Consider the following 12,783-nt stretch of genomic DNA (forward strand, 5'->3'; position numbering starts at 1 on the left):
TTGACGGCAGGGTTCTCAGGAATGTGGAGGAACAGAGAGATCTTGGGGTTCATGTCCACAGATCTCTGAAGGTTGCCACTCAAGTGGACAGAGCCGTGAAGAAGGCCTATAGTGTGTTAGCGTTTATTAACAGGGGGCTTGAGTTTAAGAGCCGTGGGGTTATGCTGCAACTGTACAGGACCCTGGTGAGACCACATTTGGAGTATTGTGTGCAGTTCTGGTCACCTCACTATAGGAAGGATGTGGAAGCATTGGAAAGGGTGCAAAGGAGATTTACCAAGATGCTGCCTGGTTTGTATGATAGGTCTCATGAGGAAAGGTTGAGGGAGCTTGGGCTTTTCTCTTTGGAGCGGAGGAGGATGAGAGGCGACTGAATAGAGGTTTATAAGATAATGAGGGGGATAGATAGAGTGGACGTTCAGAGACTATTTCCTCGGGTGGATGTAGCTGTTACAAGGGGGCATAACTATAAGATTCAGGATGGGAGATATAGGAGGGATGTCCGAGGTAGGTTCTTTACTCAGAGAGTGGTTAGGGTGGGGAATGGACTGCCTGCTGTGATAGTGGAGTCGGACACTTCAGGAACTTTCAAGCGGTTATTGGATAGGCACATGGAGCACACCAGAATGACAGGGAGTGGGATAGCTTGATCTTGGTTTCGGACAAAGCTCGGCGCAACATCGAGGGCCCAAGGGCCTGTTCTGTGCTGTACTGTTCTATGTTCTATGTACTGAAGCAACAGCTTTGTTGATGTTTATACCTGCTGGTTGTTGCGCCGTTATATTTGGTCAGTCGTGTCCACTCTGCATTATCAAGGTGACAACCGCTTTACGTATATCCCCAATTTCTGGTTGAGAGCATTGAAAGCTGGTACCCTGACTGACTCTCAAGTGTTCAACTCCACGGTTTTGTCAAAAATTTGACTTGTGTCATTTCACCATGGGTTTTTCACTCATATCTGTTACTATTTCTGGCTTCCATAGCTATTTTGAAATTGGAAGAGTAGTTTGTGTGCAGTGTGTCATTAGTCTGTGGACTAGATTACTTTCCATGCCTTCAGCTGGTGTGTCTCTCCACTGGAGGACTGCCATTTGTGCTAGATTTCTTGACGAATCCTTGGCCGGTGTTCATTGCCACTTTGGCCTTTCCATTCGACTGGGGATAGTGTGGAGATGAGACATAGTGTTGAATTTTCCTTACCTTTGTGAAGCGGCTGAATTCTTCATTCGTGAACTGAGGGCCATTGTCGCTCATCACATGCCTGGAATACCCGAGCGACCGAATTGTGCTTTCCAGCATTCTACAATCTCACCGAGCATCGTCGAAGTCAGCTGGTCTAACTCCCAGTAGTCAGAATAGTAATCTACAGTGACAAGATAATCAGTTACTGCTGGAGTGAAGAGGTCTACACCCAGCCTTATCCATGGTCAGTCTGGGATGACGTGCATCTTCAGTGTGTCTCTCTACCTTGCTTTATTTGTTAATCACCACAAGGACAGCATGGCTGATGTGGTCCTGAATTTAATGCTCATGTTTGGCCGGTAGAGCACTTTGTTTGTCTTCCTTGGACTCGACTCAATTCCTTGAAGGCTTGCATGGATATGCTTCAGCAACTCTCCTCTCAACTCTCTAGGAATGATGACTTTACTTCCTTTGTACAAGATGGTACCATCGCTATTTCTTGCAGCACTTGGAGAGTTGCATCTTTTTGGGTAGCGTGCTTGACTTGAGAAGGCCGATCCAAGGGCTCTGTTCAGTTAATCACCGCAGAGCATTTCGAGCCCCTGCCTCACGTCGAATCTGGTTGATTGCAAATTCCGTTGGCGCGTCCTCAGCTTTCTTCATGGGGGTCAATTCTGAACCGCATTTCAGTCAGGTACGTGGGTTTCTCTCGCTTGTACGCCACGTCCAGATGACATCCCTGTACACAAAGTAACAGGCCCTGCGGACGCTTTGGAGAAGAGAGCAGCGGTTTGAGGGCAATACTGCAAAGTGATTTGTGGTTGGGCTCAACTGTTACGTTGTCTCTCCCAGGCAGGCACTGATAAAGATGCTCACAGACAAAGACAATAGCCAAGCGCTCTTTCTCCAGCTGGGCGTAGCGTCGTTCAGTTTGCGTTAACACCCGGGATGCAAATGCAATGGGGTGTCCTTGCTGAATTAGGGTTGCTCCCAGACCTGTCTCACTGGTGTCACACGGCAAGGTGACTTTGTCACTGACATTATCATCACTCGGCACTGGCCCCTGTTGTTGTCCTCAGTTGTATGATTTTAACAAACTCTGCTTCTTCTTCTGTGCCCTAATACCGCTCAAGGTCCTCGGCAGTAATGGTTCCCACTCCCAATGGTAAATTAGGCAAACAGTTCACAATTCCAGCAAATCTGGTGGTTGCTGCCTCGTTGCTACAGCTCTCCCCTTTTCAGGCCCAGGAGAAGACCTTTTTCTGCCAATACATGGTCGGCCTGTGTACTTAACTCCGGGCATCTTCAGCTGCATTCTTTTCTTGTTCAGCTTCAGCTCCCTCTAGCAGTCGCACTAAATCCTGATCGTGGTCAGGGATGGCTTGTTCCATTGTGTTGTCACCGTCGACCCGTGGATCACCCACTATATCTTTCACTGCCGGGAAAATCGCTGACTATCTCATGCTTGCATTGATACACTTCTGGGGCCGTGAGATGCCAAACCGCATGGCTCCGATCTCCCAAACAGCACCCAGAATGTTGTTAGAAAGCTGCTGCTTTCGTCCAGCTTCACTCACCAGTGACCATCCTTCACATCGAAGGTGCATGTTCACATACGAAACACGAGTAGGCCATTCCGCCTCTCGAGCCTGCTCTGCCATTTGCTAAGACCGTGGCAGTTTGTAACTGACAAGGGGAGTTAACTTTGACAAGGTGCCTCATGGTAAACTGGGACAAAAGGCGAAGTCACACGGGATCAGAGGAGAGCTGGCAAGTTGGATACAGAACTGGCTAGGTCATAGAAGACAGAGGGCAGCAGTAGAAGGGGGCTTTTCTGATTGGAAGGCTGTGACGAGCGGCGTTCCACAGGGATCAGCTCTGGGGCCTTTGTTGTTCGTGGCCGATATAATTGATTTGGAAGAAAATGTAGCTGGTCTGATTAGTAAGTTTGCAGACGACACAAAAAATTGGTGGAGTTGCGGATAGTGAAGAGGATTGTCAGAGGATACAGCAGGATATAAACTGGTTGGAGTCTTGGGCAGAGAAATGGCAGATGCAGTTTAATCCGGACAAGTGTGAAGTAATGAACTTTGGAAGGTCCAATGCATGTAGGAATTACACAATAAATGGTCGAACTCTTGCGAGTACTGATAGGCAGGGAGATCTGGGCGTGCATGTCCACCGATCACCGAAAGTGGCAAAGCATGTGGATAAGGTAGTCAAGAAGGCATACGGCATGCTGGCCTTCATCGGTCGGGGCATTGAGTATTAAAATTGGCAAGTCATGTTGGAGCTGTACAGGACCTTAGTTAGGCCTCATTTGGAATATTGTGTACAATTCCGGTCACCACACTACCAGAAGGATGTGGATGCTTTGGAGAGGGTGCAGAAGAGATTTACTAGGATGTTGCCTGGTATGGAGGGCATTAGCTATGAGGAGAGGTTAGATAAACTCAGTCTGTTCTCACTGGAACAACGGAGGTTGAGAGGCGACCTGATAGAGGACTCCAAGATTATGAGTGGCATGGACAGAGTGGATCGTCAGATGCTCTTTCCCAGGGTAGGAGAGTCAAGTACCCGGGGACACAGGTTTAAAGTGCCTGGGGAAAAGTTTAGAACAGATGTGCGAGGCAAGTTTTTTACACAGAGGGTGGTAAATATATGGAACGTGCTGCCCGGGGAGATGGTGGGAGCAGGTACGATAGCAGCATTTAAGGGACATCTAGACAGAAGGATGTTGGATGGGGTTTTCCGCCACCCCAGTTGTTTCACTGTGACTGGAACTGCCTTTTCACTCCAGGTTTATGAATTAATTGAATTTAAATTCCGCCTGCTGGATTCAAACCCATGTTTCTGGACCCTTTGTCTGGACCTCTGGCCACTCTCATTACCACTATGCCCGTATTCTGGTGCCGTCTGTTTTTTTTTACCTGATTGACAAACCAGTAGAGGCACCAGCTTGAATACTAACCTTGAACGAGTTTGATGCATCCTTAATTTCCGTTGACAGTGCTCCCGAAATGATGTACTGCAAAAGAAATCAGTAGGCCATTCCGCCTCTCGAGCCTGCTCTGCCATTTGCTAAGACCGTTGCAGTTCTGTTAGTGTTTCGAATTCCACCTTTCCATCTACCCCCGATAATCTTTGATTCCCTTCCCTAACAAGAACCCATCTACCTCCGACTTAATATTCAACGACCCTGCCTTCACCGCCTTCTGAAGCAGAGAGTGGCAAAGTTGCACAATTCTCTGAGAGAAAAAGAATCTCCTCAACTCTTGTCCTCAAACAGTGGCCCTGAGTTCTGGACTTACCTACAAGAGGAAACATCCTCTGTAAGTCCTCCTTGTCAATATTGTTCAGGATCTTATATGCCTCAATCCAGCCGCCCCTCACTCTTCTAACCTCGAGTGGAAACATAAGACATTGCCTTGATCTCTGCCAAGGTATTCGTCTTGGCAAGTAGTGAGGTAGTGAGATCTCTTCAAAGCTGGGTTTAGATTCTTCGGAGTTCATGCAAGCTCTCAGCTCAGCAGTTGCTGCATTGCTACCTCGCTGCCAATCCAGCCTCGGGCTTGTCGTTCTTTTCCCAGCTCTCCCGTCTTGTTTCTGAGGTGGGACTCGAGGGACTCCTCCCGGCAGATCCTGAATACTTTGCACTCTCGGATATTCGGCGTCCAAACCCTGTGCACACATCTTTGCGCTCCTCCAGCATTTGCTCAGCAGTCAATAGTTTTGTCTGCTCTCTTTTTAGGATGGTTAGTGTTACCAGTCCTGGCTTTAGACTTGCTCCAGTCGAGGTGGGTGGCTTTTAACCTACTGCCTTCGTGGGGGGGGTCTGGAGTCGTATGAGGCCAGACTGGGTAAGGACGGAAGATTTCCTTCCCTGAGGAACATTAGATGGGACTTTATAACAATCGACATTGGTTTCACGGTCAGCTTTAGACTTTTAATTCCAGATTTTTATTGAATTCAAATTTCCCCATCTGCCATGCCGGGATTCGAACCCAGGACCCCAGAGCATTACCGGGCGTCTCTGGATTACTATTCAATGAAAATACCACTGCGCCACCGCCTCCCTGTGTTCCCCTTCCTTTCCCTGTGTTATGCCCACGGCAGCATTTGCATGCTGCCCTTTGTCTCTGATCGTCCTGCCCCTTTCCGCCTGGACTGTCTATCAGGAAAATGCAACTCCTGGTCTGTTCCACCAAACAGATGTTCCAGCTGATGTTTTACACCCTCTGGCCTTCCACCCACGTTTCTCGCTTTCGTGAGAGCACGTTTCCCCTGTCTCAGTCGGCTTGCTTCCACTGCTGTATCTGTTATGCGTCAGACAATCCTAGCTTCAATGAGACCATCTTTCAGTTGCCCGAATTGTGTAAGCTGTGTCCCTGCATTCACGTACTCATCAATAGACTCGTATCCCGACATTGTCTTCACAAGTGAGGTTAATCTGCGACTCAGCGTGGGTTTTCAAGGCTCTTCAAGGTTTCTGCCATCTGTATTTGCTGTTTCCTGGAGCAGTGTTTAAAATGTTGCTTCTTGTACTGACTGTGGCTTGTGAATTAAATCCATTGCAATCTTGTCGTTTGGAATTTGCAAGTGGAAAAACTGCCAGTCCTGCCACATATCATCTTTCATTTCAACAGGAGCCAGGGGGAGGAAAGCTAACAGCCATTTTGATTTCCTGGCAGCTGGCTTCTCTTAGTGTTTGCTTTCCCTTGTGGCTTTTCTCAGACTTTTTCAACAGCGTTGAACGTTTCTGTCTTCCTCTTTCAGTAGTTGTGCCATCTCTTCGGTGTTTCGAAGCTCAATCTCAGCTCCATTTCTAACACGTTGCAAGCTCAAAGTGCTTCCAGCACAATGGGCGGGATTCTCCGTCCCGCCGTATCCGTTTTCTGGTGTGGCGCCCCCCCCCCCCTGCCGGCAGCGGGATCTTCCGTCCCAGTAGCCGGCCAGTGGGGCTTCCCAATGCGGGCATCCCGCCGCCGGCGGGCGTGAGTGGGCGACCTGAAAAGCGGAGGATCCCGTCGAACGAGAATCCAGCCCAATGTCTTTATTGGAACGGAATGTAACATGGCTACCCCCTCCTCTGTGCCTCAGGGCAGAGGTCACATGACTACGGCAAGCCAGGTCGGGCCGCAAGTACACAATTGCATCTCAATCCAGCACAAAGTGTAGCTGCGTTCAGTTCCGACACTGCACCCCAGGGAAGATACATTACTGGCAAGGCAGCAGATCCCAAGGTTAAAAGGATTACATTCTGAGGAAAAGCAATGCAGAACGAGGACTGTATTCCCTTGCGACTGGACGACTCAAGGGTCATTTAAGGGTAATTTCGTCAAAGCATTTATGAGGATTAAACATCGAAACTTAGAAAATAGGAGCAGTCGGCCATGCAATGCTTCAGGCCGACTCCCCCATTCTATACGATCAGGGCTAATCCTCTGCTTCGTCACCAGGTTCCCACCCATTCCCCATACCCACACAACACCTTTCGAGTCAAGGAATCCATTTCCTTCTCAAATATACTCAGTAACTCGGCCTCCACAGCCTCTTGTGGTCGAGACGTCCGCAAGTTCACCACCCTCTGAGTGAAGAGATTTTTCCCCATCTCAGTCCCAAATGGTCTACCCCGTATCTTGAGACTGTGACCAGCCCCCCCCCCCCCCCTCCACCCCCCCATTCCAGACCCCCACCTCCTGCCCCAGACCAGAGGGAAGAACATCTCCACGTCCAGGGTGACAATCCCCGCCAGATTTTTATACGTTTCAATGAGATCTCCTCTCGTTCTTCGACCCCGACTCTCCTCATACAATGAAAGAAGTTGGTAAGGTCGATGGAGAGAAACTATTTATTATGGTGAGAGGTATTCTGACAATTAGAGTGAGATTGTTCAGGGGTAAACCACAGAAAGGGAGATGGGGATCGGGGGTGAGGGGGGGATTGGGGTCGGGGGGGGGGGGGGGGGTTGTGAATCAGCAACTTGCTCCCTCCAAAGCATTCAAGGCTCAATTGAAGCTTCCAAGGCAGAGATGGATTGAGATTTATTCAGAACGGGAATGGACGAAATGGAAGGGACTAAATTCAGCAATTATCTGATTGAACGGCAGAACAGGTTCAAGGTGCCCCACAGGTTCCTCCTGTTCCTGTGTCACAGGCTGGAGAAGGGGCTGAATGGTACCTCCTCCTGTTCCTGTGTAACGGGCTGGAGAAAGGGCTGAATGAGGCCTCCTCCTGTTCCTGTGTAACGGGCTGGAGAAGGGGCTGAATGGGGCCTCCTCCTGTTCCCGTGTAACGGGCTGGAGAAGGGGCTGAATGGGGCCTCCTCCTGTTCCTGTGTAACAGGCTGGAGAAGGGGCTGAACGGGGCCTCCTCCTGTTCCTGTGTAACAGGCTGGAGAAGGGGCTGAATGGGGCCTCCTCCTGTTCCTGTGTAACAGGCTGGAGAAGGGGCTGAATGGGGCCTCCCCCTGTTCCTGTGTAACAGGCTGGAGAAGGGGCTGAATAGGGCCTCCTCCTGTTCCTGTGTAACAGGCTGGAGAAGGGGCTGAATGGGACCTCCTCCTGTTCCTGTGTAACAGGCTGGAGAAGGGGCTGAATGGGACCTCCTCCTGTTCCTGTGTAACAGGCTGGAGAAGGGGCTGAATGGGGCCTCCTCCTGTTACTGTGTAACAGGCTGGAGAAGGGGCTGAATGGGGCCTCCTCCTGTTCCTGTGTAACAGGCTGGAGAAGGGGCTGAATGGGGCCTCCTCCTGTTCCTGTGTAACGGGCTGGAGAAGGGGCTGAATGGGCCCTCCTCCTGTTCCTGTGTAACAGGCTGGAGAAGGGGCTGAATGGGGCTGTAGAAGCCAGGTATTTCGAATACAACTAGTATAGGTAAAAGATAGCTGTTTAAGCATAAATGTTGAGCCCCACTTTTAATACCCATTTATACAGCATAATTCACTTATACTGAAGTCCGTTGTTCTGGCAAATGCATATTTTCAAAGACAGTGTGACATTAAAAAAAAAGCACAGTTGCAAGATAATTTGACACTGTCTTGTGCTAATTGTCAAGGTCAAGGGATTGAATACACAGCAACATGAAGGCACCATTGTTCACAATGCAGATAACAGCTAGGTCAGAAAAGCTGATGTTGCACATTGAAGATGGACGGCTTGCCATCAAATCAAATGTGTTTGAGTCTAACCCAAACCAATTAGGATTATATTGGGGTGTAATTAGATGACTTAAGACAGATATGAAAGTGTATAACTAAAAGGTTTCTCCCGGCCATTTTAGGTTAGGTTGGGTTTTGTTGTCTTTGTGAGTATTGTCTTTGTAAGTTTTGTTTTAGGTTAAGTTTTGTTTTAGTGTTTAGTTTAGTCAGTTTTGTCCTTTATAGTCTCCATTTTAGAGATGTCTTTTGGGGGTTCTGTCAGTCTAACAGTCTGTGTCAGTGATGTTAGTCCACTTTTGACTTTGAGTTTGAGTTTAGCTGAAGATTAGCTTTCTCTCTCTCTTCATGTTTCATTGCCAGACTTTGACCTTTTAAAAGTTACTTTCGAGCTGTCTGCCTAAGCAAAGAAAGATAATGTCTGTAATTCTCTGAAAGCTTTGAATTGTCTACGAATTGCCTTTTAAATGACTTTCAAATTGTAATCAAGCGACTACAAATAAAACAATTCTTTTTGGCACCTGAGGAGTTTATACTGCAAATTTCTGCTGAGTTCCAGTATTCGCAAAGTGCTACTGATAACCGAATAGCAGAGATGATATAAATTCCTTCAACTATACACAGTCGAATAATACAAGGAATCGAACTAACTTAACACAGTCTCCAAATAGTACAAATCTTACAACTTGTCGTATTGCGCCAGGACTTGATTCATCAACTAAGCTTCCCCCAAACTTGGCGTAGTTCGACAGGTTAAGATCCCTATAAATTTAAGATTCCTTCAGGGGCCTCCTCCTGTTCCTGTGTAACAGACTGGAGAAGGGGCTGAATGGGGCCTCCTCCTGTTCCTGTGTAACAGGCTGGAGAAGGGGCTGAATGGGGCCTCCTCCTGTTCCTGTGTAACAGGCTGGAGAAGGGGCTGAATGGGGCCTCCTCCTGTCCCTGTGTAACAGGCTGGAGAAGGGGCTGAATGGGGCCTCCTCCTGTCCCTGTGTAACAGGCTGGAGAAGGGGCTGAATGGGGCCTCCTCCTGTCCCTGTGTAACAGGCTGGAGAAGGGGCTGAATGGGGCCTCCTCCTGTCCCTGTGTAACGGGCTGGAGAAGGGGCTGAATGGGGCCTCCTCCTGTCCCTGTGTAACAGGTTCGAGTGGGCTTCTTTCTGTTCCTACAATGTTATTTTCTGAATGCTATTCAGCCGGTAGGTAGGTCTTTGATGGAGATTCAGACTGTTAGAAATCAGTGCTGTGCAAATTCGTTCATAATATGCCACAGGGCAAACACCGGGTCACAAACACACACTCCCTCATTCCCACACACACTCGCGCACTCACAGACACAGTTTAGAGTAATAGGGTCGCTCGCAGGCGGCATTCCTTAGCTCCACTTAGCTGTTTGTTCCCGGAAAATCCTGCATTGATCAAAGATCTGTGCAACCCAGCTCTGAATGTGTTCAGTGACTGTAGCGCACAAAGACTCATGAGAGAGATGAAGTCGATGAGGCTTTGTTAAGCGTGACTTGTTCCCCGCAGTTCAGTAGCAGACTGGCCTGCGGGGGAGAACTCCTGGTTCTTATACTCCGCCTTCAGGGCGGAGCTAGAGGTCAACAGCCAACCAGGACCCGGGATCTGTCAGCCAATGACATCACGGCTTCACAGTCCCACATGACCCCTAATGCATACTACCACAGTGACCTGCTGCCTTCACCAGTCTCTGAGGCAGGGCTTTCCAAAGACCAACAAGCCGCTGAGAGCGGAAGTTCCTCCTCACCTCCATCTTCAAAGGGACACCTCTTCATTTTTAAACTGGAACCTCCTCGTTCTCGGTTCCTGGGTGAAATTCTCCGTAATCGGCGCGATGTCCGCCGACCGGCGCCAAAACGGCGCAAATCAGTCGGGCATCGCGCCGCCCCAAAGGTGCGGAATCCTCCGCATCTTGGGGGGCCGAGCCCTAACCATGAGGGGCTAGGCCCGCGCCAGACTGATTTCCGCCCCGCCAGCTGGCGCGGAAATGACATCTCCGGGCGGCGCATGCGCGGGAGCATTAGCGGCCGCTCATGGCATCCCCGCGCATGCGCAGTGGCGGGGGTCTCTTCCGCCTCCACCATGGTGGAGACCGTGGCGAAGGAGGAAGGAAAAGAGTGCCCCCACGGCACAGGCCCGCCTGCGGATCGGTGGGCCCCGATCGCAGGCCAGGCCACCGTGGGGGCACCCCCCCGGGGCCAGATCACCCCGCGCCCCCCCCCCCAGGACCCCGGAGCCCGCCCGCGCCGTCTTGTCCCGCCGGTAAGAGAGGTGGTTGAATCCACGCCGGCGGGACAGGCATTCCAGCAGCGGGACTTCGGCCCATCCGGGTCGGAGAATCGCCGGGGGGGGGGGGGGGCGCGCCAACCGGCGCGGCACGATTCTCGTCCCCACCGAATCTCCGGTGCCGGAGAATTCGGCAACGGGCGGGGGCGGGATTCACGCCAGTTCTAATAATATCACCTGCCAGCCCTCCGAACTGTCGAGAATATAGGCCCCCCCCGTTACTCAGCTTCTCGTCATCGGTCAACCCTCTCAGGGACCAATCTGGTTCTCTGAACTGCCTTCAATGCAAGTGGACCCCTCCAACGCCCTGTACAACTGTAGCAAGACTCCACCTCCCTTTCATTAAAGGCCCATATTTAATTATCATTCCAAATTACTGCTCGATCTGCATGCCCACGTTTTGAGATTCCTGTACAAGGACACCCAGTTATCGCTCTACCCCGGCACACTGCAGTCTCTCTCTGTTTAAATAATATTCTGCTCTTCTTTTCTTTCCATCCAAGTGACTAATCTCATATTTTACCACGTTCTGCTCCAGCTGCCATTTTTCTTGCCCATTCGCTTAACCCATCTAGATCCTCCTGACTGGCAGCACGGTGGCATGGTGGGTAGCACAATTGCTTCACAGCTCCAGGGTCCCAGGTTCGATTCCCGGCTTGGGTCACTGTCTGTGCGGAGTCTGCACATCCTCCCCGTGTGTGCGTGGGTTTCCTCCGGGTGCTCCGGTTTCCTCCCACAGTCCAAAGATGTGCGGGTTAGGTGGATTGGCCATGCTAAATTGCCCTTAGTGTCCAAAATTGCCCTTAGTGTTGGGTGGGGTTACTGGGTTATGGGGATAGGGTGGAGGTGTTGACCTTGGGTGGGGTGGTCTTCCCAAGAGCCGGTGCAGTCTCGATGGGCCGAATGGCCTCCTTCTGCACTGTAAATTCTATGATCCCTTTGCAAAAACAGAACATGCTGGAAAAACTCCGCTTTCCTGGCAGCATCTGTGGAAAGGGACAATATGGGCGCAAGTTAGTGGCCCCGTTAGCCGCGGGCATAAATCCAGCCATGGCCTCTAAATCTCGCGAGAGGCCAAAAACAGGAGTTGCACCGGGGAGATTTTCGATCGAGACCTTCCCGGGTCCTCCCTGATGATGCGATCAGGTCCACCGCCCAGGAAGGGCTCCCGCCTGATTAACGTCGGTTTGAACCATGACCATATACTTAGTGCGGTTAACGTCGCGGCCCTCATCGGACCATCCCACCCGCCAGGCGCCACGTCACGCCGGTGCAAACAACTCCTGCTTTTTAAAACCAGGAACCAGGAGCCATGACCTCCGATAGGGAGGAAGGAGGTGAGCACCGCGGGGTAGAGAGAAGGGGTAATGGTTGGTGGTCCTGAAGTCCGCGAAAGTCTGCTGTCCATGGTATGGGAGTATGGTGCAGGGGTGGATGCAAGGCACATGGGGTTTCGGGGGGGCTGGTGCTGGTGTTGGGATGAAAGTCAAGGAGCCAATCTTAATGGACTGGGTTGATGAGATTCCGAAAGGGAAGGCAACATCGTGCCTCCTCTGGTTGGGGTGGGGTGGGAGGTGGTTTTCAATGTCTGGAGTGACTGCCCAAGAGGTTTAAGTGTTTAGGTATGACAGCAATGTGATCTCTGAATTAAGCAGCTTGAGTAAGAAGGGTGCCTGTTGGCTCTGCCTCTACCCGAAGCAGAAAATATTTTCCAAGCGCTTAAAATGGTGGTCTGGATCGCGCCCCCGGGAGTAACACCGACTTCCGAGCCAAAAATTGCACTGTCATTGGTTCAGAAAATTCCGCCCAATGTTTTGAGTCGGTGTGTCTCTGCTTTAGGGTTAAAGAGAGGTAGAAATGTGATGGATTATATCCTGTACAAGAGAGGGGTGGAGCAGAGTAGAAGGTGGGATTGGTGGGAGCGCGGAGAAATTTCAACAAAGATGAGTAAGTCATGAGGCGGAGGAAACGTAGTTGGCAGGAGCATCCTCTCATTTTCCGATGAGGCACGGTTGAGCCCTCAGGACTCACCGTTGGGTTCAACAACTTTACACTGTGACCTTTCTCCTCCATCTTGACCCTTTTTAAAATATACAAACATTTTTTGTCCCACTGCGAGAAAACTCCCCCCCCCCCGCC

General features: G+C 50.5%; 1 long non-coding RNA gene across 1 annotated transcript in view; it reads right to left on the reverse strand.

The window, feature by feature from the left end:
* Positions 1 to 4,151: 4,151 nt before the first annotated feature.
* The window catches only part of LOC140411560 (uncharacterized), a 32,201-nt gene continuing 23,569 nt past the window's right edge, over positions 4,152 to 12,783 (reverse strand). The window contains exon 4 of the long non-coding RNA XR_011940864.1: positions 4,152 to 4,210. This is a non-coding gene — a long non-coding RNA (uncharacterized lncRNA). The remainder of the gene's footprint in view (positions 4,211 to 12,783) is intronic.

The sequence above is a fragment of the Scyliorhinus torazame genome, chromosome 4, assembly GCF_047496885.1.
Source record: "Scyliorhinus torazame isolate Kashiwa2021f chromosome 4, sScyTor2.1, whole genome shotgun sequence".
In the NCBI taxonomy this organism is placed as follows: domain Eukaryota; kingdom Metazoa; phylum Chordata; class Chondrichthyes; order Carcharhiniformes; family Scyliorhinidae; genus Scyliorhinus; species Scyliorhinus torazame.